Source organism: Canis lupus, chromosome 1 (assembly GCF_003254725.2).
Source record: "Canis lupus dingo isolate Sandy chromosome 1, ASM325472v2, whole genome shotgun sequence".
NCBI lineage: Eukaryota > Metazoa > Chordata > Mammalia > Carnivora > Canidae > Canis > Canis lupus.
Window position 1 is genome coordinate 56,517,598 of NC_064243.1, and position 20,953 is coordinate 56,538,550.

Consider the following 20,953-nt stretch of genomic DNA (forward strand, 5'->3'; position numbering starts at 1 on the left):
AGGCATAGGATCCCAGGTTTTTTGAGGCTTTAAAGTTATACAATTTTCTCTTTAAGACAATCATACACATAGGGACACCTGGGTGGCTCAAGTGGTTGGGGCATCTGCCTTTGGCTCAGGGCATGATCCTGGAGTTCCAGGATTGACTCCCACATTGGGCTCCTGCATGGAGTCTGCTTCTCCTCTCTCTCCCTATGTCTCTTCCTCTCTGTGTGTCTCTCATGAATAAATAAAATCTTTTTTAAAAAAAGACAATTATACACATAAACTAGGAACACATGAGAATATTTATTTAAAATAAGAGAATAATATAAATTTAAATTTTTAAGGTGACAATTGCCACAAGTATCAGACAATCCAGAAAATAACATGTTTTAATCATTTAGCTGCACAGCACACCCCCTCTGTGACCCCACCTGCATTTTCTACACACTGCTTTATCTTTTCTTCATAAATATTTATATCATGACACTAAGATGGTCAGCAGAGTTGATTATTAGAGCATTTCAAGAAGTCACCCCAGTGTCAGGACATGGAAGTGACGGTGCCCCCACACACATCCCACTAAAGCTAACCAAAAGCACCTTGACTCCATGTCCCTCACCCACTCAGAAGGCACTGCAGCAAGGCCAAAGTCCTCCCACAGTAGGAAGGCATCATAAACGCCTGCAAAATTTCACAACACATGGTAGCATGAGCATGCTGCTGGGGACCCACAGGTCAGGGGAAGAGCATTACACCTCAGCACTGTCAGCCTCATGGAAAATCCACTTCTCATAACAAACGATGTGAGAAGAACCAGTGTTTACTAAGTGTCTGTGCTTCTTCCCTGGCATCACCAGGATCCTGCCATATATTGGGGTCTCTCTTTGGCTTTCTATTTCTTAGCAGCATCAGGTTCCATAAAACATTGGGACAACATTCACAGTTTGAGGAAAGGTTGTTTAAATAAAAATCCTCCCTTGCATGAAATATTTATTCATGCAACAAATATTTAATGAGCCTTATTGTTCTCCAGGCTCTGCCCTAGTTTCTAGAGACACAGCCATGAATGAAGCAGAGTTCTTGCTCTGAGGAAGTTGACTGGGTTGGGGAGAAAGGCAGTCACAAGCAGGAGATTCTTACATGAATGCAATAGTCATAGAAAGACATTCTCTAGTATGCACCAAATTGAGATCAAGCCTTCCTGAAATCTTACAGGAGTTATACACAGTGAAGACATCTAATTGGGGTCCATTTGATAATTTGGAAGAATTATAAGAGAATGTCAGAGAGCATGTGCTCAGGGTGATGCACTTAGGATTTCTTTCTTTTTCTTAATTATTTTTATTGAAATTCGATTTGCCAACATATAGTATAACACCCAGTGCTCACCCCATCAAGTGCCCCCCTCAGTGCCCGTCACCCAGTCACCCCATCCCCTGCCCGGCTCCCCTTCCACTACCCCTTATTCATTTCCCAGAGTTAGGAGTCTCTCATGTTTAGTGACCCTCTCTAACTTTCACTCCTTCATTTGTAAAATATGGGCATCAAAACCTACCTCACCCTGCAGGGCTGCCATCTGTTTTAGACGAGGTAAGTCAATCACAATGGCTGATGACGTAAACTCTGCTAGCAGTTATTTTAAATGATCATTCAAACTGCTTATCACACTAGAAATAACTATGTTAGATAATGTTCTGATTAAAATATGAATCTAAAAATTGACTGACAAGGCAACGTCCAACTAATGTTCTGTTTTCAAGACATGTATCTAAAGAAAGCGACTCATTAAGATTAAAACTTTTTAAAAGCACAAATCACACAAGCAAAAAAAAAAAAAAGAGGACTACCCATGTTATACTTCATGATGTGTAACTTCAGGTGAACCCATTGAATATACCACATAAAATAATTACTAATACAAATGAGACAAACTCTGGAACACTCGACTCTATACCTACAGAGTATGAATGTCTACTTGCTGCTTAAATTGCTCCCTGAGCCTCAACAACTAGAGAGATTGTCCAATTCCCAGAGTCCGGCAGATGTTGAATATTTTTCTGCCAGACTGAGGTAAGCAAGATCTTTACCATTTTCCACGTCTAATTTTCAAACTTAAACCAGAAAATAAAACAAAACATTTCAAGTAGAGGAGACTGCAGATAAATCCTGCTCTGCAATTCATGAGCACAGCAGCCGCCAGGCCCCACGGGGCTGGGGTCTCCTGACATGTGGGGACAGCGTGGCTCCTGGCGGGGGTGGCAAGTCCATGGTCAAGGAGTCCCCCAAGGGTGGGGACAAGGAGACGGGCACCCTGCTGGGGACCAGCAGAGCCCCCATCTATGGGAGGACACCCAGGCAGGTGCACACAGCAGGGACCAGACGCCCTGCTCCACCGCTTTGTGTTGCACAAGAAGACTTTAAGACTTTCAACAATTATAATTCAAACTCATCTGCCCCATTTTTACAGGAAATTGCTCCTGAAGCAGAAGACTGTGATGGCTCTTTTGTTTTACATTTTTCTTTCCTGTTTCCCTGATGTTTAGCAGGAATTTGGAAGCAGACATATAGGAAGCACCAGCAAGAGGCAGCATTGGCCTAAAAGTACTCCTTAGTATCTTAAAAGCATTTTTAGCATTTTGCTCATTAAAATAATAATTTTACTCATTAAAATAATTCCACCAGAAATCATTTACTAAAGCAAAGTAGACGTTTATAAAGGAAATAACCTTCATGTATCAATCCATAAATCTTTCTTCCTACATTTGTAAGAGGTGCTTTACATCATGGTTCTGACTCAGGTTTCATGTGACATAAAGTAATTGAAGCTCCTTGTGTCAACCCACACCGCCTCTGCGAGCAATGACCTCCCTGATAAGGGCTCCATCTGAGAGGCAGACGGACCACTCCAGGAAGGATGAGTAAGGCTCAGGCCTAAAATATGTCCTTAATGGCACATTATTTCAGGATGAACTTCCTGCCAGATGATTGCTGCCTTTATGATGCATCCTCCCGGGGAGTGTGGGCCGAGCATGCCTGGACGGGAAGAGCAGACCAGAGGAGCTGCTGCAGACCCCGGGGTGTCAGCCTCTTACAGCGGCAGGAGGAGGGAGGAACAGGGTCCCAGCACATGGCCCGGAGGAGCGGGGGGCGGGGGGGGGGGGGGGAGCCAGGCAGGGGCGAGGGGAGGAGGGGCGGGTGCCCCTCAATCCCCTACGAACAGCAAGGTTCCTGAGGTAGATGGCTGCACCCGAGAGCCTCAGCTCACTGTACCAAGTGACAGGCATGGGCGCCAGGTGCTCCCGCCAAGCCCCTTGACCCGTCCCTATGGCCAGGCACACTCCGAGCTCACCTGACCCCAGGGGCCCCATCCGCATGCACCTTCTGCTCATTCTAATCACTGGCCAGCTTTCTGATGTGACAAACAAAACACAGAACTTCTCAGAACCAACTGGTTCTTCCATCTCTCAGGCCCTGGGGCAGCAGCACCTCAGTTTCACCACTGGGGTCTCCATGGTTCTGGAGCCGTGACCTGACCCCGAGCTTCGGTCACCTGCAGGGCTCCAGGAGGGTTTCGCCGGCCCCCAAGGTGGGCCAGTGCCCGGGCTGCCTGCAGTGCGCTGGCCGCTAGCGTGGACCCAGCTGCTTAGGCCTCCCCCTACTTGCTTTCTCCCTCATAGGATCCTGATGATCCTCTCATCCTTGATGGAGGGACGGTCACACCCACCGTTGTAACCAAGGCATGGATCAAAAGCCCAGCACAATTCTGTTGAAGGAAAGAGGAATGGAGACAGAAGGGAGGGATGGGGAGGGGGGATGGAGAGGGGGGATGGGGAGGAGGTGTGGGGAGGAGGTGTGGGGAGGAGGTGTGGGGAAGAGATGTGGAGAGGAGGTGTGGGGAGGAGGGGGGAGGAGGAGGGGGGAGGAGGAGGGGGGTGGAGGAGGGGGAGGTGTGGTGAGGAGATGTGGAGAGGAGGTGTGGGGAGGAGGAGGAGGAGGAGGGGGGAGGTGTGGGGAGGAGATGTGGAGAGGAGGTGTGGGGAGGACGGGAGGAGGAGGAAGGGGGAGGTGTGGGGAGGGAGGTGTGGGGAGGGAGGTGTAGGGAGGGAGGGGTGGGGAGGAGGGATGGGGAGGAGGGATGCGGAGGAGGTGTGGGGAGGAGGTGTGGGGAGGGAGGGATTGGGAGGAGGTGTGGGGAAGAGGTATGGGGAGGAGGGATGGGGAGGAGGAGTGAGGAGGAGGGATGAGGAGGGAGTGATGTGGAGAGAGGGATGGGGAGGACGGATAAGGAGGGAGGGAGGGCTGGGGAGGAAGGCAGAGGATCCCCAGGAGGATGGAAGGTGGGAGAACAGGTGCCAGGTGCCAGCAGAGCAGAAGGACCGCCTCCCTGCAGGATGTGGTGTGGACGCCATCTGAAGGGAGACGTAAAGAATAAACAGGATCCCCCAGGAAAAGGAGAGAAACGGGCCTTCCAGACAGAGCACGGACACACGCGTGGAGGCTGCTCCAGCGGCCACGCGGGTGTAAGGGCGGATGCAGGAGCGCCGGAGACGGCGGGGCAGAGACACTGCCTCAGCCATTTCTCCTGTGGTGGCTCAACGCGCTCCGTTACCCAACAGCTCGCGGGGCGCGGTACTGAGGGCGCCGTGCTGGGGCCGCCTCCCGGCATCTGGTCCCTCTGATCTGCCCGACCTCTCCTTCTCCTTCTGGAAGGAAGCGTGGCAGGTGTGGCAGGTATACTCGCTGGACGAGCTGCCCGCCCCCCCCCCCGCCCCCGGCAGCAGGTGGAAGGATCAGCAGAACCTGAGGCTCCTGCACACCTGAGTCATGTTCGTGGAGGAGAAGCACCGAATTCTCAGCAGCAGAAACACCGGGTTTTTATTTTAATGCATATCTGGTCCCTGGAAATGATTTAGTTTGTGAAGATCTAAGGCAACTCTTTTCTTTTAACAGCACTTTCTGTTCCAACATGTATGAACATGCCCAAGAAGATCACGGGTGCTTAATAAATGTTTGTTTTCAGAGATTTTAAAGTTCCATGTTACCACTGCCTCATTTGTTCCCATTATACACTCATGAAATGGGGAAGAAACACCTCTTTCTACCCACTGGTGATACCCCAGTGCCTAGCACCCTGCGGGTGCTCAGTAAATACTGTTGAAAAATTAAATGAGCATGTGAATAAATCTCACCAAGAACTCTGAGTCATTTCATCTATTTGGTAGAACATAGAGTCAGTGAATAAATACCACCTCCTAAAAGAGGAACAGAGCGAGGGGAGGCCCAGGGTGGCAGGTGCACTTGGACCCTGCCCCCCAGAGCCCTGCCCACGGGCCGGCCGCAGTTCTCACTCAGGCGGCCACAGCACCAGCCCCTGGGGGTTCGCCGTTGGCCCAGGCCCAGCAGGTCAGGTCGTGGAGACGGAACAAGATGACAAAGGCAGAGCTACGGTCTGCCAGGCCTGCGTGGGCCGAGTCCTGAGAACGTGAGTCTGTGAGAGAACCAGCGGAGCAGGCCGAGAGGAGGGGTCTCCTTGTCCCACAGCTTCTTGGTCCCTGGATCTAAGCCTCATGATGATGTAGGAAAGAGTTAGGGGCAGACAGGGCTCGGCAGGGAAAGAGAAGGGAAAGGCCCAGAGTCAGGCTCCCAGGAGTCTGTGGGCTCCCATAAACCCCAAGGGCACCAAAAGGCCCCAGAGTCAGGCTCCTAGCCATCCCAAGAAAACAGAGATAAGACAGTAAAAACAGAAAAAATAAGCCTGGCTCCCTAGCCCCAAAATGTTAGGGAGCATCTCCCTTTAATGGCAACTAAGTAGTCGCAGAAACTCACCAGACTACAAAGAAACATGTCCTGAAGATGTGACCCATAGTCCCTGCTCGCACCAAGATGGCACAAGAATCTCAAGGCCGTGGGCTCCCTGACTAGGTTCTCCATAAAAGGCCAGCCCAGAAGCCCTCAGTGGCAACCCTGTCGGGGCCCTCTCACTCCTGGGGGCTCTCTCTGTATCTCTGCTTAATACACTTCCATCGATTTCCTCACTGTCCTTTGTCTGCCAGATTCATGCTTCGACTCCGGAAGACAAGAACCCAGCTCTCCCGTATCAACGACAAGCAGCGAGGTCCCTGCTCCGGGTGCCTGCAACATACATCTGACTCTTTATTTCCAAAATCTAACTCTTCTTAAAATAGCTAGAGAATGTGTTTCTTTTCCTTGCAATGAAGTAATCCCTGAGTAAAGCACAGAACAGCATCCCACCCGTGGCCTCACGACGCACCGAGCAGTGCCCGCCGGGTTCCTTCCACAGAATGGTGAGGAAGGGAACATGCTAAATGGCAATGTCTTCTTTTTAATTGTGATTTTTTCCAGGCATTTAAAGGGTATTAAGGAGCATTTTCTCATGTGCTTCTTGGCCATGTGTATGTCTTCTTCGATGAAATTTCTGTTCATGTCTTTTGCCCATTTCATGATTGGATTGTTTGTTGCTTTGCTGTTGAGTTTAGTAAGTTCTTTATAGATCTTGGAAACTAGCCCTTTATCTGATATGTCATTTGCAAATATCTTCTCCCATTCTGTAGGTTGTCTTTGAGTTTTGTTGACTGTATCCTTTGCTGTGCAGAAGCTTCTTGTCTTGATGGAAGTCCCAATAGTTCATTTTTTCTTTTGTTTCTTTTGCCTTCACGGATGTATCTTGCAAGAAGTTGCTGTGGCCAAGTTCAAAAAGGGTGTTTCCTGTGTTCTCCTCTAGGATTTTGATGGATTCTTGTCTCTTGCCATCAGGGAAATACAAATCAAAACCACAATGAGATACCACCTCACACCAGTGAGAATGGGGAAAATTAACAAGACAGGGAACAACAAATGTTGAAGAGGATGTGGAGAAAGGGGAACCCTCCTGCACTGTTAGTGCAAGCTGGTGCAGTCACTCTGGGGAACAGTATGGAGGGTCCTCAAAAAGATAAAAAATAGAGCTACCCTACAACCCAGCAATCACACTACTGGATATTTACACAAAAAATATGAAAACACTAATTCAAAAGGAGACATGCACCCTGGTGTTTAGAGCAGCATTATCCACAAGAGCCCAACTATGGGAAGAGCTCAGGTGTCCTTCAACAGACGAATGGGTAAATAAGATGTGATGTGTATATACAATGGAATATTACCCAGTCATCAAAATGAATGAAATCTTGTCATTTTCAACAACATGGATAGACCTAGAGAGTATTATGCTGAGTGAAATAAGTCAGTCAGAGAAAGACAAATACCATATGATTTCACTCATATGTAGAATTTAAGAAACAAAACAAATGAGCAAAGCAAAAAAGGGAGAGAGAGAGAGAGACAAACCAAGAATCAGACTTTTAACTAACCAGAACACACTGCTGGTCACCAGAGGAGAGGTGGTGGGAGAATGGGGTAGACAGGAGATAGGAATGAAAGAGTCTCTGCATCATGATGGAAAAAAAAAAAAATAAAGAAAAAAGTAAAATAGGGCAGCCTGGGTGGCTCAGCTGTTTAGCGCCACCTTCAGCCCAGGGCGTGACCCTGGAGCCTCAGGATTGAGTCCCATGTCGGGCTCCCTGTATGGAGCCTGCTTCTCCCTCTGCCTGTGTCTCTGCCTTTCATGAATAAATAAATAAAATCTTTTTAAAAAGTAAAATAAAACTTTTTTAAAAATAAATTTGAAAGATGGAAACTGGTGTGTTGCTTGGCACATGGCGGGGGTCTGAGGACATGGATGCTGTGTAGTTGGAGCTGACAGCAGCTTCCATACGTCTCTCAAACATTATGGGATTGGTGTTGGCACCAGAAAGTTCATTATCGTAAATATTGTTGGTTAGAGTTTGGTATCTGGATTATAGGCACAGAGTTTGGAATATTTAACTCACAACAGGAACAGGAAATCGTGCAGCCTTTGAACCACATGAAAGCCATGGAGACCTGGCCAACAAGAACCTGTTTCCATTCACCTCCTCCCTAGAAGTTCCCTGGGGATGGAGTGGGGAGGTCTACACTAACGTTCTATTAAACGCATGTATAACTTCATGTGAGTCATTCGAAAAACAATGTCATCTTTGAAAATACTGAAGAATAAATCGTTACTGCTGGTTTAGCTGAGAAAGATTATTTCATGTTATTTAACAATAGCATCTACCCACCCACAGTTTGGTTTTGACAGGGACAAGGAGAGGGAACGAGTGGATGAAGGCCTTTCTTTGGCAAAGTACTTGCATTTCAAATAATATTCTCAACCAAGTACAACCAGGCCAAATTAGGCCAACAAAGAAAAGAAAGTTCAGAGTAACCGTTCGAGTGATAAGTGACAGTCCCTAAAAATAGACTGCTCATCAGAGAGACCCTGGAAAGTTCACCACGGTGGGTCACAGGAGACTAAATGGAACCTCAAAAATCGGTTTTAAGGTAATAAGAACATAACTTCACTCTTGCTCTCGTTACTGCCGTAGGGAAACAGAAGCTCAGCTGATGGCACACCCGCTAGGAGTCAGACTCGCAGACGTCGCCGGATGGAGAAGAGAATGTGTCCTTGGTCCCGGCAAGGTAACAACAAACTATAGACCAGATTACTCTGCTCTCTGAGGAGGGGTCCGAAGAGTGACAATCTCTGTTGTCACCAGAAGTAAAAGTAGCTGCAGTCAGGTGAGCATGTTTAACTCTCGAGTCATTGCAGTCTGCAAAAAAATAAAAATTGGGGCCAAATATATATTTCTGTGCACCCAGTGGGAGGAAAGAAGAAGGCAGCTCAGGATAGGAACAGAAACAAACCAGAGGCGGTTTCTCCAGGATTGACTAACAGAGGCCTCGGCTGACGGTGGGAGACTCAAGCAATTTGGTGTTTCTTTCTTTCTTTCTTTTTTTTTTGAAACATTTTATATATATATATAAAATTATATATATATATTATCGGAGTTCAATTTGCCAACATATAGCATAACACCCAGTGCTCATCCCATCAATTCGGTGTTTCACAACCTTCAGCATCATCAGAGAGACGTGCTATTGGCAGATCATAAGAAATCTGACAGCACAAAGAACGGAACCAATCAAGCCCGTCTGCACCCAGAATCACACACAGACTCTCTCGTTCAGCAGCGTGGGCACGTTCCACTCGCCTTAAATAAATACCAGCGCGGCCAAAGACATCACAGGGATAGAGCAAGACTAAAATCTGCAGTTCCTAGCTCGAGTGTAAATGGACCCCTCTAAAAGAAAAACCCGTTTGCTGTAGGAAAATGTGCTTTCCAAATTATTAAACTTTCCATGGTGCTTGGACAAAGCTCTGACCTGGAATCAAACAAAGAGGGAAATGCAAGCGCCCACTTTATGTCCGGACGTCTTGTCCTCTCACCTCTGGTTTGATTTCTTTACAGGGCTTGAAAGTGCTAAGTTCACTTTGCTATTTTTATCTGCTGGGAAAGGAACCCTACGACCAGCAGGAAGAGGGTTGAGGAGGAGGAATGGGCTGGGGGGGCAGATGCTAACAAAGGCGGAGTGGATTTTCCACGGAGCAAATGTTTTTTCTGTATGGACGCCAAAAATTCTGCGCCTAACACTTACTGGGAATCCAATGTATACTCCCCAAAAATGGCTTCTGGAACCCCAACGTTCTGGTGAATGCAGCTGTTTGAACTGGCAGGTGCTACCAATGTCCCACTATGTCACCCGGTGTCAGGCCGTCCCGCCGTGTCTCACTGTGCCGGGCTGGGCCTGGCGACATCACGCCCTGGCAGGCCGTGGCAGGACGACCACCGTCTTTATTCCAGTTCTGTTTGCAGTGAACGTTAGCAGCCAGTAAGCTGGAGATTCCTCACTAAAATCACCTGCTGGTTTGCTTCGAGGAAATGTGCCACCAGGGGAAATGTTTGAAAACATCACACAATTTCCTCGCATCGCTATAGCCGTGATGCTGAGCCACACTCCCTGCGTGGCAGGTGCTGCACTGCCCCCCACCCCACCATGGCGGCAGACACCCGCCCCTGTCACACTGGCTTCCAACCAGCCAGTGGGACAACACAAGGAAATGGAGCAGATGGCTTCCCAGCCCCAGGCCCCCCTCTGTCCTTCCCCGTGTGGAAGCCAAGACAAGACACTCAGCCTCCACGAGCCTCAGTTTCCCCAGGTGTGCAATGCAGGCGACATAGACAGCTCTGGCCTGGGGCTGCGGGAGGTTCTGACTGTGTAGCCAGGGAGACAAGGGACCCCCCACCCCCAGGGAACCGGAGAGGACCCCAGCCTTGGGTGCTATGATGAGGGGCTCAGAGTGAGCCGGGGAAGCTGGGAGCAGAGGGAGCACGGACTGGCATTAAGCAGACGGGAGGACTTGGGGGACCCTGGCAGGAAGGGACGCCCCACCCCTCGGCTGCCCTCCAAGCCCAGAGCAAATCTTTGTGTGGACACTTGGCCACCTCATGATCTCTCAGGAGGGAGCGCCCCAGATGTTCCCAACTCTGTTGTCACCAGAAAGACTCTTCTCAGCCTGTCCTTAACGAGGACGGACGTGGGAATGTGACTCCTGGAGCGCACCACCAATCCTGGGGTGTGACGGTGACACCCAGTCCAGTTTCTCGTTCTCCCAAACTCTACCCAATGTCCACCCTTGCTCTTAAGAAATCATGGTGTCTATGGAAAATCCCCTTAATCTGCTCCTACAGGATGGCAAATGCCCCAAAGCCTAACAAAACATTTAGCATCTTTTATTAAAAATTAGCTACTTTTCAGCATTCTTTTTTTTTTTTTAAGATTTTATTTACATAGTTATTTGAGAGAGAGAAAGTGAGCACCAGCAGGGGCAAAGGGAAAAGGAGAAGGAGACTTCCCGCTGAGCAGGGAGCCGGACGTGGGGCTCGACCCCAGGACCCTGAGATCATGACCTGAGCGGACGCTTCACCAACGGAGCCCCCCAGGCGCCCACTTTACAGCTTTCTTAAGGAAGAACCCTGATTATTATACCTACACGGCAAATTTGAAACTCACTATCAAGGAAATTCAGTTATTCAGAAACAGATTAGGGAAGCGAAGGCAGCGCGGGTGTGCAGGGACCGCTGGGACGCACCCACACGCGGAGGCCAGGGCGACACGGCGCTGCAGAGTTGGCAGAGCACCGAGGGCCCCGCCGGACCCCCAGGTCCCCACAGCCAGGACGCGCAGAGCCACGATGACGCTTGAGGTCACATGGCTCTTCCTGCTGTAAAGCGGCCTCACAGGACCTACCAGAACCATTTTGTGGGCTCAGGACGTCACCTCCGGAGCCTCCAGGGGACAACGCCTGCCCTCGGGCCACGTCTCGGGGAAAGGAGACCTACAGGCTCCTCTGAGCCCCAAGCTATGTCATCAGCCCCTCACGCCTCAGACCTTAGCTCCTCACCCGGGGGTTCTCAGGCCCCAGCATGCACCCCAGACCGCGGGGGGCTCCCTCTGCACACAACATCCCAGACGCCCACCTCCCGTGCAGCAGGTGCCTACCGCCCCGCACAAGGCAGCACCTGACGAGCAGCACTGCTGCCGCTGGCCCGGGGCCACACTCAGCAAACCCGGTCACCCGTCCAGTGGCAAAGACAGCTCTGCCCCCATCTCTGTCTCTGTCTCTTTTTCTATCTCTCCCTATCTCTGTGACTCTGTATCTGTGTCTCTGTCTCTCTATCTCTCTGTCTATATGTCTCCCTGTCTTTGTCTCTCTGTCTCTGTCTCCATCTCTCAGTGCCTCTCTATCTCTCACTCTCTGTCTCAATCTCTCACTGTCTCCCTCTGTCTCTCTCTCACGGTCTCTATCTCTCCCTCTCTATTTCTCACTATCTCTGTCTCTCACTATGTCTCTCTATCTCTCACTGTCTCTGTCTCTTTCACTATCTCTATCTCTCTCTCTATCTCTCACTATCTCTATCTCTCTCTGTCTCTCTAGCTGTCCCCGTCTCTCTCTCTCTGTCTGCATGGCTGCACCCTCAGAGCACAGGGAGCACGAGATGCTGGAGAGATGATCCCCCTCAGGAGCCTGGATGAGGAAGCCCCCGCGGGACGACGAGCGCAGCGTCCAGTGGGCGAGCGCACATCTACTCGCAGCCCATGTCAAGCAGACATTAATGGGGCCGAGGACTGCGGTCCAGGCCGTGTGGATGGCAGCCCCCGGAGGCCCTGTGGGAACCCCCAGGACCCATCCCCCGCCCCCTGCTCCCTCCCCATCTCAGGAGAGCAGGTGCAGGGCTGCAGGGGCGCTCTCTGGTCCTCGGCTGCTCAAGGCTGAGGTCTGCGAACACAAGCCCATGTGCAGGGGCGGTGGGGGGGCGAGACCTCTGACCCCTCCAGGAGAGGCTGAGACTAGCAGGAGGGCGAGACATCTGACCCCTCCAGGAAAAGATGGGGCGGGTGGGGGGCCGAGACCCTGTGTCCTCCAGGACAGGATGGTGCGGGTGGGAGGGGGGGAGACTCCTAGCCCTCCAGGAGAAGATGGGGCAGGCCAGGGTGATGAGACCCTGTGCCCTCTAGGACAGGATAGGGCGGGTGTGGGGGAGACCCCTGACCCCTCCAGGAGAGGATGGGGTCAACCCACCCATCAGCGCTCTCCCTCCCCAGGCTGAGGACCCACCAAGGACCAGAACAGGCCCAGCAGTGACCTGAGGACACCCCCTCATGATCTCATAAGACATCAGGCCTGTGGGAACCCAGGGCTTCCGCCTCCGTAGCTGCTCTGAGGACAGGGCCACCACGTCCGGGTGCATGCCTGCCTCGAAGCCTTTGCGCCATGGGATGTTGTGCTTGGGAATGTTGTAGACTTAGAAACAATAGTTCATTTGAAGCAGCCAATGAGGTTCGGGGAGGAGGAGCGTCCAGGTGAGCGTGAGGAACAACCTGGGCAGGAAGACAGTGCCATCCTGCAGACCAGGCAGGAAAGGACCGGAGATGGACAGGCCAGAGCAGGCCCAGTAGCACAGGGACGAATTCAAGTCTGAGAAAGACTCGTAGGGTTTGGCACCTAGGAGATCCCCAGTGACCTTTGCCAGCTCGATGTCAGAGTAGGGGGCAATCAGAATCCATGCGGATAAGCGTTAAAGAAAGGACGAGCAAAAATTCTTGCACTACGTGTCAGCAGACTAACACCCCTCGTATGTAAAGAGCACTTACGAAAAAAAAAAAAAAACTTCCCACAGAAAAATGGAGGAAAAATAGAAAACAAACATTTAAAAAAGCACAAATAGGATATTGAGACAAAATGAAAACGCCCAGTCTGGTGGTAGCACATCGGGCACACACTGCTACTACCCCTAACAGGTGGGGACACTGAGGCGCAGAGGGGTTTTTGCCTGGATTACATGAAGTGACCCACTTGGACCTCCTAGGATCTCATTACCACACACATTGTATGCACACCAGAAACCACTCACCCGGCTGCCCACTGTGTCTAGTGTAAGTTTGAACACTGCATCCATGTACACACGTTCCCTTTGCTCTTCCTGGCCTTTACGCCCTCCAGAAAGCTCCACGGCTCTGATTTCATCAGAACAGACCTACACACCCTGAGCACCGTGCCTGGTCTCTCACACCATGCACACCTGCCGGATTCACCACTCCAGGTAGGCATCCGTGGCTCCAGTGGTTATCACGCTACACATGTCCACTGCTTGACGAGGCCACAGTGCACGTGTCCGTCCCCTGGGTCTGGACATTCAGGTTGGTAGCTGTTTGAGTCGCTCATGAATGAAGGGGCCGTGCATGCTCTCATCTGCATCTCCTGGCAGGTTCGTCCACTCCCTCCTCGTAAGTGTCCCTGTCTCATGTGGGGCTTGTCCACTCTCTCCTCGTAGGTAGACCTAGAAGTAGGACCATTTGGTCTGGTGACAAACATGACTGAAGATGGCCCTGAAGTGACTGAACCCCCTGGTATTTCCTCCAGGACGGACATGGGTCCTCGTTTCCACGTCATCACCAAAAGCAGTGTTTCCAAGTCTTTGGTCTTAGGTGGTTCTGGTGAGGACACAGTTCTCTGTCCTCATGATATAATTCACCTCCTGGTGGCAAGTCCTGCTCTTGACCCACCTTCGCCCACCCAGTGGCTCGCTGGCATCCTGCTTTGTGGTCTCCTCCGAAATCTCAGGCCCCGCTTCTAACTGACTCACCTGCGGGGTTCTTCACGTGGACGCAGACGAGCACGTCCTGCTGATATTGTCCTTTGCATTCCAAGGAAGCCCAGTTTCTCCTTTGTTATTTGTTAGTGCTTTTCATCTGCTCCTAAGACATATTTGCTTCCTGAAGGTCAAGAGGGAACAAACAGAATTTCTGCAAGAACCTGGCCAAATGTGACCTGACGAAGATGTACGGAAGCCTCGGGAGACAGGCTCGGTTCCCTGGCTTCTCAGGCTCCCGGTTGACCAAGCACAGGGGGATGTTCATCTAAAGATACCGTCAAACCAGGTTGAAAAGCAAAGCGTTTCAGAAGGTTGGGCCAAAGGGATTGGAGGCAGAGCCCTCACTACAAAAGGCAGCGCTGCACGCTCGCCAGATCCCTGGACAGGCAGACAGTCTCCGTGCCCGGGATGCCACCGTTAAAGGAGTGATTTATGCAGGGCTCATAAAATAATGTTTGATCAAAGGACACGAGTTCAAGTGACTTCTCTCGCCTGGCATAAACAACCCCACCTCCCGCCAAGAGAGCATGACCAGGGAGGCCTGTGACATTCCAGAGGCGACGCATCATCGCCATCACCCAGCTCCAGAATTTATACCAAACTGTGCCTCTGAACTTTATTTTCCTTTTCTCTCCAAGTTCCCGGGGAGCTTTGTTGTCAAAGGAATGGTCTGGATCTCTGGTGAGGAAAATCTGAGCAGACAGTTAATTTCATGACAAAGCCCCTGCGCTGATCACAGTGCACATTCCAGATCGAGCAGGGGATCGTCCAGTTCATTAAATCAGAATCAGGCCGTCTCCACTACTGGGCCCTTCTGCTCATGAGGAATGAGATAAATGTGTGAAGAGCCCTTAGTGTGTTCTAGGGCCATCTTTTTGGGAATTATGAATGTGCTTTAAAATAATGGCTTGTTTTCATTTCTCTCCTTTTTCTCTAATAGTATTTATCAGAAAAATGCTTTGGGAAAGGAAATCGCAGGGAGATATCACAACATCTTTTTGGGAGTTCACAATATACACGATCAATTCATCTCTACCTTTTTATTTTTTTTGAAGATTTTTTTTATTTATTCATTCATGAGAGACAGAGACAGAGAGAGAACGAAAGAGGTAGAGACACAGGCAGAGGGAGAAGCAAGCTCCATGCAGGAAGCCCGATGTGGCACTTGATCCCAGGTCCCCAGGACCCTGCCCCGGGCTGAAGGCAGGTGCCAAATTGCTGAGCCACCCAGGGATCCCCAATCTCTACCTTTTTAAATTCCACGTAGATTATTTATTTTGCATCACATCAAAAATGACCACAAAGACAACCAAAACCACAATGAGTTACCACCTCATACCAGTCAGAATGACTAAAATGCTGGTGGGGATGCAGGAAAAGGGGAGCCCTCGTGCACTGTGGGTGGAAATGCAAGCTGGTGCAGCCACTGGACAACAGTATGGAGGTTCCTCAAGAAGTTGAAAATGAACTACCCTATGACCCAGCAGTTGCATTAGGTAATTATACAAAGGATACAAATGTAGTGATTGGAAGGGGTGCCTGCACCCCAGTGTTTATAGCTGCGGGGTCCACTATAGCCAGACTGTGGAAGGGGCTGAGATGTCCAGGGACAGATGAATGGATAAAGAAGACTGCGCCTGTGTGTGATGGACTATGGCTTAGCCACCTAAAAGAATGAAGTCTTGCCATTTGCTCCACATCACTTGCCATCAGGGAAATACAAATCAAAACCACAATGAGATCCCACCTCACACCAGTGAGAATGGGGAAAATGAACGAGGCAGGAAATAACAAATGTTGGAGAGGATGTGGAGAAAAGGGAACCCTCTTACACTGTTGGTGGGAATGTGAACTGGTGCAGCCACTCTGGAAAACTGTGTGGAGGTTCCTCAAAGAGTTAAAAATAGATCTGCCCTAGGACCCAGCAATTGCACTGCTGGGGATTTACTCCAAAGATACAAATGCAATGAAACGCCGGGACACCTGCACCCCGATGTTTCTAGCAGCAATGGCCACAATAGCCAAACTGTGGAAGGAGCCTCGGTGTCCACCGAAAGATGAATGGATAAAGAAGATGTGGTCTATGTATACAATGGAATATTCCTCAGCCATTAGAAATGACAAATACCCACCATTTGCCTCAATGTGGATGGAACTGGAGGGTATTATGCTGAGTGAAGTAAGTCAGTCAGATAAGGGTTTCTCTCTTATATGGTTTCACTCATACGGGGAATATAAGAAATAGTGAAAGGGAATAAAGGGGAAAGGAGGGAAAATGAGTGGGAAATATCAGAGAAGGTGACATAATATGAAAGACTCCTAACTCTGGGAAACCAACAAGGGGTGGTGGAAGGGGAGGCGGGCGGGGGGATGGGGTGACTGGGTAACGGGCACTGAGGGGGGCACTTGACGGGATGAGCACTGGGTGTTATGCTGTATGTCGGCAAATCAAACTCCCATAAAAAATATACATAAAAAAACAGAAAACAAAAAAAAGAAATCTCATCATTTGCAATGACATGGATGAAACCAGAGGGTATTATGCTGAGCAAAATAAGTCAGTCAGAAAAAGACAAAAAAAAAAAAAAAGACAAATGCCATATGATCTCAGTCATATGTGGAATTTAATAAACAAAATAGGGGGAGGGGAGGGAAAAATAAGTAAGATTTTTAAGATTTAAAAATAAAGTAAGATGAAATCAGAGGGAGACAAACCATAAGAGACTCTTCTAGGAAACAAACTGAGGGTCGCTGTAGGGGAGGGGGATGGATAGATGGGGTGACTGGGGGATGGGCTTTAAGGAGGGCACGTGACGGGATAAGCACTGGGTGTTCTATCGTACTGACAAGTCGCTGACCTCTACCTCTGAAACTAACAATACACTACAAATTAATTAAACAAAAATAAAATCTTAAAAACTTCCAAGAAAACATGATCACAAGATGCCTTCATCTCTTGCAGACATCATGCCTTTTGGACATCACCATTTCTTAGAATTTTCTTCTCGTTCTTCACTGCATGCAGGGAGCCTGGCTTTAGTTCAACAATTCTGTCCATGCGGCCAGTCTTGTTCCAGGAATACCCACTCCCGGAGCGTGGATCCGAGCTCACGGTCATGGCTCCCTGCCACACTTCCTCTGGGGCCCTGTCTGTGGGTAGCTCACCTGCTCCTCGACCCCAAGCCCCGGTTCTCCCTGGTCTCCCCTTCCAAAGGATTCTCCCTTTCAATCAAAAAGGCCTGCCCTCCCTCCTTCCCCCAGGGGCAGCACCGCAGCTCCGTCCTCCTGGTTTCTCTCGCTGCTGGCCAGCTCCGCTGCCGCCCCCTCAGCCGTGCCCTCCACCGTCTTCCCAGAGATCCCCGTCTACAGTCTACACAGGCACGCGCCCCCAGCCCTGCCCTCTTGGCTCACCTGGAGCCCTCAGCGCCCTCGGCCTCCTGCTCCCAGGCACGTGATGGTCCTGGGACCCCACAGAGCAGCACCCACGTGCTCACCAACCCACTGCCCCCCTCCCCGTCCCCTCTGACGCTCCCGGAGGGCTCACCATCAACCCAGTGCACAGTCAGGGCTCCCCAGAGAAACGAAACCAACAGGAGGCCTGTCTGTCTGTCTATCATCGATCACAATTTACTTTAAGGATTGTGAGAACTGGCAAATTCAAGATCTCCAGGTGCACCTGCAGGCTGAACACCCAGGAAGAGCCGACCTGTGGTCCAAGCTCTGGAAACTCAGACAGAAGTCCACGGGACAGTCTGGAGGCCCCTTCTTCCTCAGGGGAACTCAGGATTTTCTCTTCGGGCCTTCAACTGCTTGGATGTGGCCCACCACGTCATGAGGGGTCATCTGCTTCACTCCAGGTCCACTGTTTTAAATGTTCAATATCCTCTAAAAGTACCTTCACAGCGACATCTCAACAAGCATTTGACCAAACTGCTGGGTGCCATGGCCTGGTCAATGGACACAAAGAATCAGCCATCACACCAGTCCTGTGCTAGTTGTCTCGTGTCAACCAGCCTGAACCTGGGGTCCCATCCCTCTTTCGAAAGCATGTTCATCCCATCCTTGGAGAAATCTCCCCACACGATTCCAGCAGGGCACACCCAGCATGCACACGCTTCCCGGACGAGGCTCCTCAGCACAGTCAGGCCTCGGAGAGCCCAACCACGAAATCAAACCAAACAGAAGTATTCCGTTTAATAAGACTTTACTGGTTTACACACTTTCCTTGTGCTGATTTCATGCATTTGAGTGCCACACTTATACAGGGAAGCGGGTGGCGGAGCAATGATGGAGCTGGCGGGTGGCTCGCTGACAGACACATCCTCCAGAAAGCTCAAGAGCAGGTGGCGGGAAAGCCTGCAGTTGGCTGACATCACCTCCACACGAAGCCAGCACCGAACGTCGTGAACATCACCCTTGATGCAGGCATCCAGGCTGCAGTGACTGCCGGCTACTTGGGAAGACCTGCTGTCCCTCACCTCCTGCCCAGGCCTGAAGACAGCAGGACAGCAGCGACCCTGGGCCCTGGGGACAGTGGGGCGGCGACCCCGCCTCAGAGGAGACAAAGGAACGCCTTCACGCCTGGATCTTCATCTAGACTCAGTTCCAGTAATGGGGGTGGCTGTGAGCTGGAGGCCTGTGGGATGACCAGGTCCATGGGGAAGAGAGGACGGGGTGGGGGTGCAGAGAGGCACGGGGCACAGCCCTGAAGGCATCACCGCCATCTCACCTGCAATCCCACTGAGCCAGGGCAGAGCTCCCATCCAGGGGACTGTGGGGGACACAGAACTGTGGGGGACATGGCCTCCCACCCAGGGGACAGACTGTGGGGACACGGCCTCCCACCCAGGGGATGGATCGTGGGGTCACGGCCTCCCATCCAGGGGACAGACTGTGGGGGACACGGCCTCCCAGCCAGGGGACAGACTATGGGGGACAGAGCCTCCTGCCTGGGGGACAGATCGTAGGGGATACAGCTTCCTACCCAGGGCACGGACTGTGGGAGACACAGCTTCCTGCCTGGGGATGGATCGTGGGGACACAGCCTCCCTCCTGGGGGATGGACCATGGAGGACACGGCCCCCCATCCAGGAGACTGACTGTGGGGGATGGAGGGAACCGCCCGCCACATCCACACTTCAAGGCCAGGGGAAGCCAGCTGTTGGGGCTCAGACTCCTTTGGCAAAAGTGCAGATGGACAGTCTTGTTTTAGGGAATCAAGCCTGTGACACTCGGATAATCGTTAGGACAGTCACCCCGCGCTACAGCTTTCTTACTCCGCACTTGGGTCCGGTTTCCCTGGGATTGCCGCGCTTTGAAAACTAAGCAAAGAAAGGCCTGGCCGCAGCCCTGACGTCACATTTTCTGGGGCTTCGCGTTTAATCTGAACTGTTTGCAGAATCTGGAGGGTCTCGGGCGCTTCTCTATGACCTTCAACGTGGCTCACAACAAACCTGAGGCCCGTGCTGCCCGCGGGGGTCACGACTCCGCGGATCTTAAATATTTCAAGCAATAATCTTGTCACACTCCCACCTTTTCTGTCAGACTTTCTCCTGTAATCGCCTGCAGAGGTAGCACATGCCGGACCCCGGGGGTGAGTTTTCTGTTGTTCTCTGTCCAATCTGTCGCACGTTTATGATCACAGGTGGTCCGGCTACACCGCAGGCATCGCTAACAAGCCGTCACTCGGTTGTCAACGTCTAACTGCAGTACGGAATTCTAACTGCAGGACAGAAGTCCCGCTGCGCTCCCGTCGGGGCTGTCGTAAGAAACGAATTCTCTGGGGACACCTGGGGGGCTCAGCGGTTGAGCAGCTCCCTTCATCCCAGGGCGTGATCCCCGGGTCCTGGGATCGAATCCCACATGGGGCTCCCTGCATGGAGCCTGCTTCTCCCTCTGCCTGTGTCTCTGCCTCTCTCTGTGTCTCTCATGAATAAATAAATAAAATCTTAAAAAAAAAAAAGAAACAAATTCTTGTGTTGAACTTAGAGGACAGTTTACAACAAACAGACCAGCACCTTACTTCATAGACGCCTTTTATTTTGGATCAAAGACAATAATGCTCAGATAGAGCCAGAGAGACCAAGCATTTGTCCATCTATCTGTGCTTTTAAGTGAACAGAAAAAAAAAACAGATTCGGGGGCTTTGTGGGGGGCAGATCTGTGATTGGAACTTCTGATTTTTCAAGGAGGATTTTCAGTATTATTTGTAAGCAATTATACATTAAACTTCCCCAGATTTATGGGAATGATGTCCTTCTGCCATTGCAACCTCCACCCCCCTGCCCAGAGGCTCCCTGCTGTCTGGACCGGTGTCCTAACCATCCTCTTTATAATGTACCAGCTGCGATGTGCACGCATGTGGACTACAATGAGAGGATAAAGGTGCATGTAGACACCCTCGGATGTACTCGCATGTGCAGGGAGCACGTCAGGCATGGCCGTGGGCACCTGGGCAGCCAGCACACTCCGGCTACATGCGTGTGAACGTCACCACCCATACCAGAGGCCCCGGAGATGCCCGGCTTCCCTGAGATGCACAAGGACCCCCCGAACATGACAGTGAGCCAGGCCTCGCAGCCTTGCTGCAGGCGAGGCTGCTTCAGAGCAGGTCAGGGACCCCACAGGGTGGTGGGGGAGGCCAGTGCTCCACACAAGCTGGCCTCCCTCAAACTGTAGGTCACGGCACATGTCCTGGGCTGTCCAGGGCATGGCCTGTGGACGAGGGCAGGGTCTCCTCAGCTGGGCGAGCCAACCAAAGTTCTGGCCAAGTGTTGTGTCCTGGGGAGGGCGGGAGGGAGGACGGGGGCTGCGGGATCCGTCCTGGGCACCCACCA

The 20,953-nt window shown here is 51.1% G+C and overlaps 1 long non-coding RNA gene across 1 annotated transcript; it reads left to right on the forward strand.

Annotated features, from left to right (window-relative positions):
• Window positions 1-6,106: 6,106 nt before the first annotated feature.
• On the forward strand, window positions 6,107-20,035 carry LOC118353293 (uncharacterized). The gene is made up of 3 exons (XR_004812007.2): window positions 6,107-6,290; window positions 8,448-8,541; window positions 19,762-20,035. It is a non-coding gene; the product is annotated as an uncharacterized LOC118353293 (long non-coding RNA).
• The last annotated feature ends 918 nt before the right edge of the window (window positions 20,036-20,953 follow it).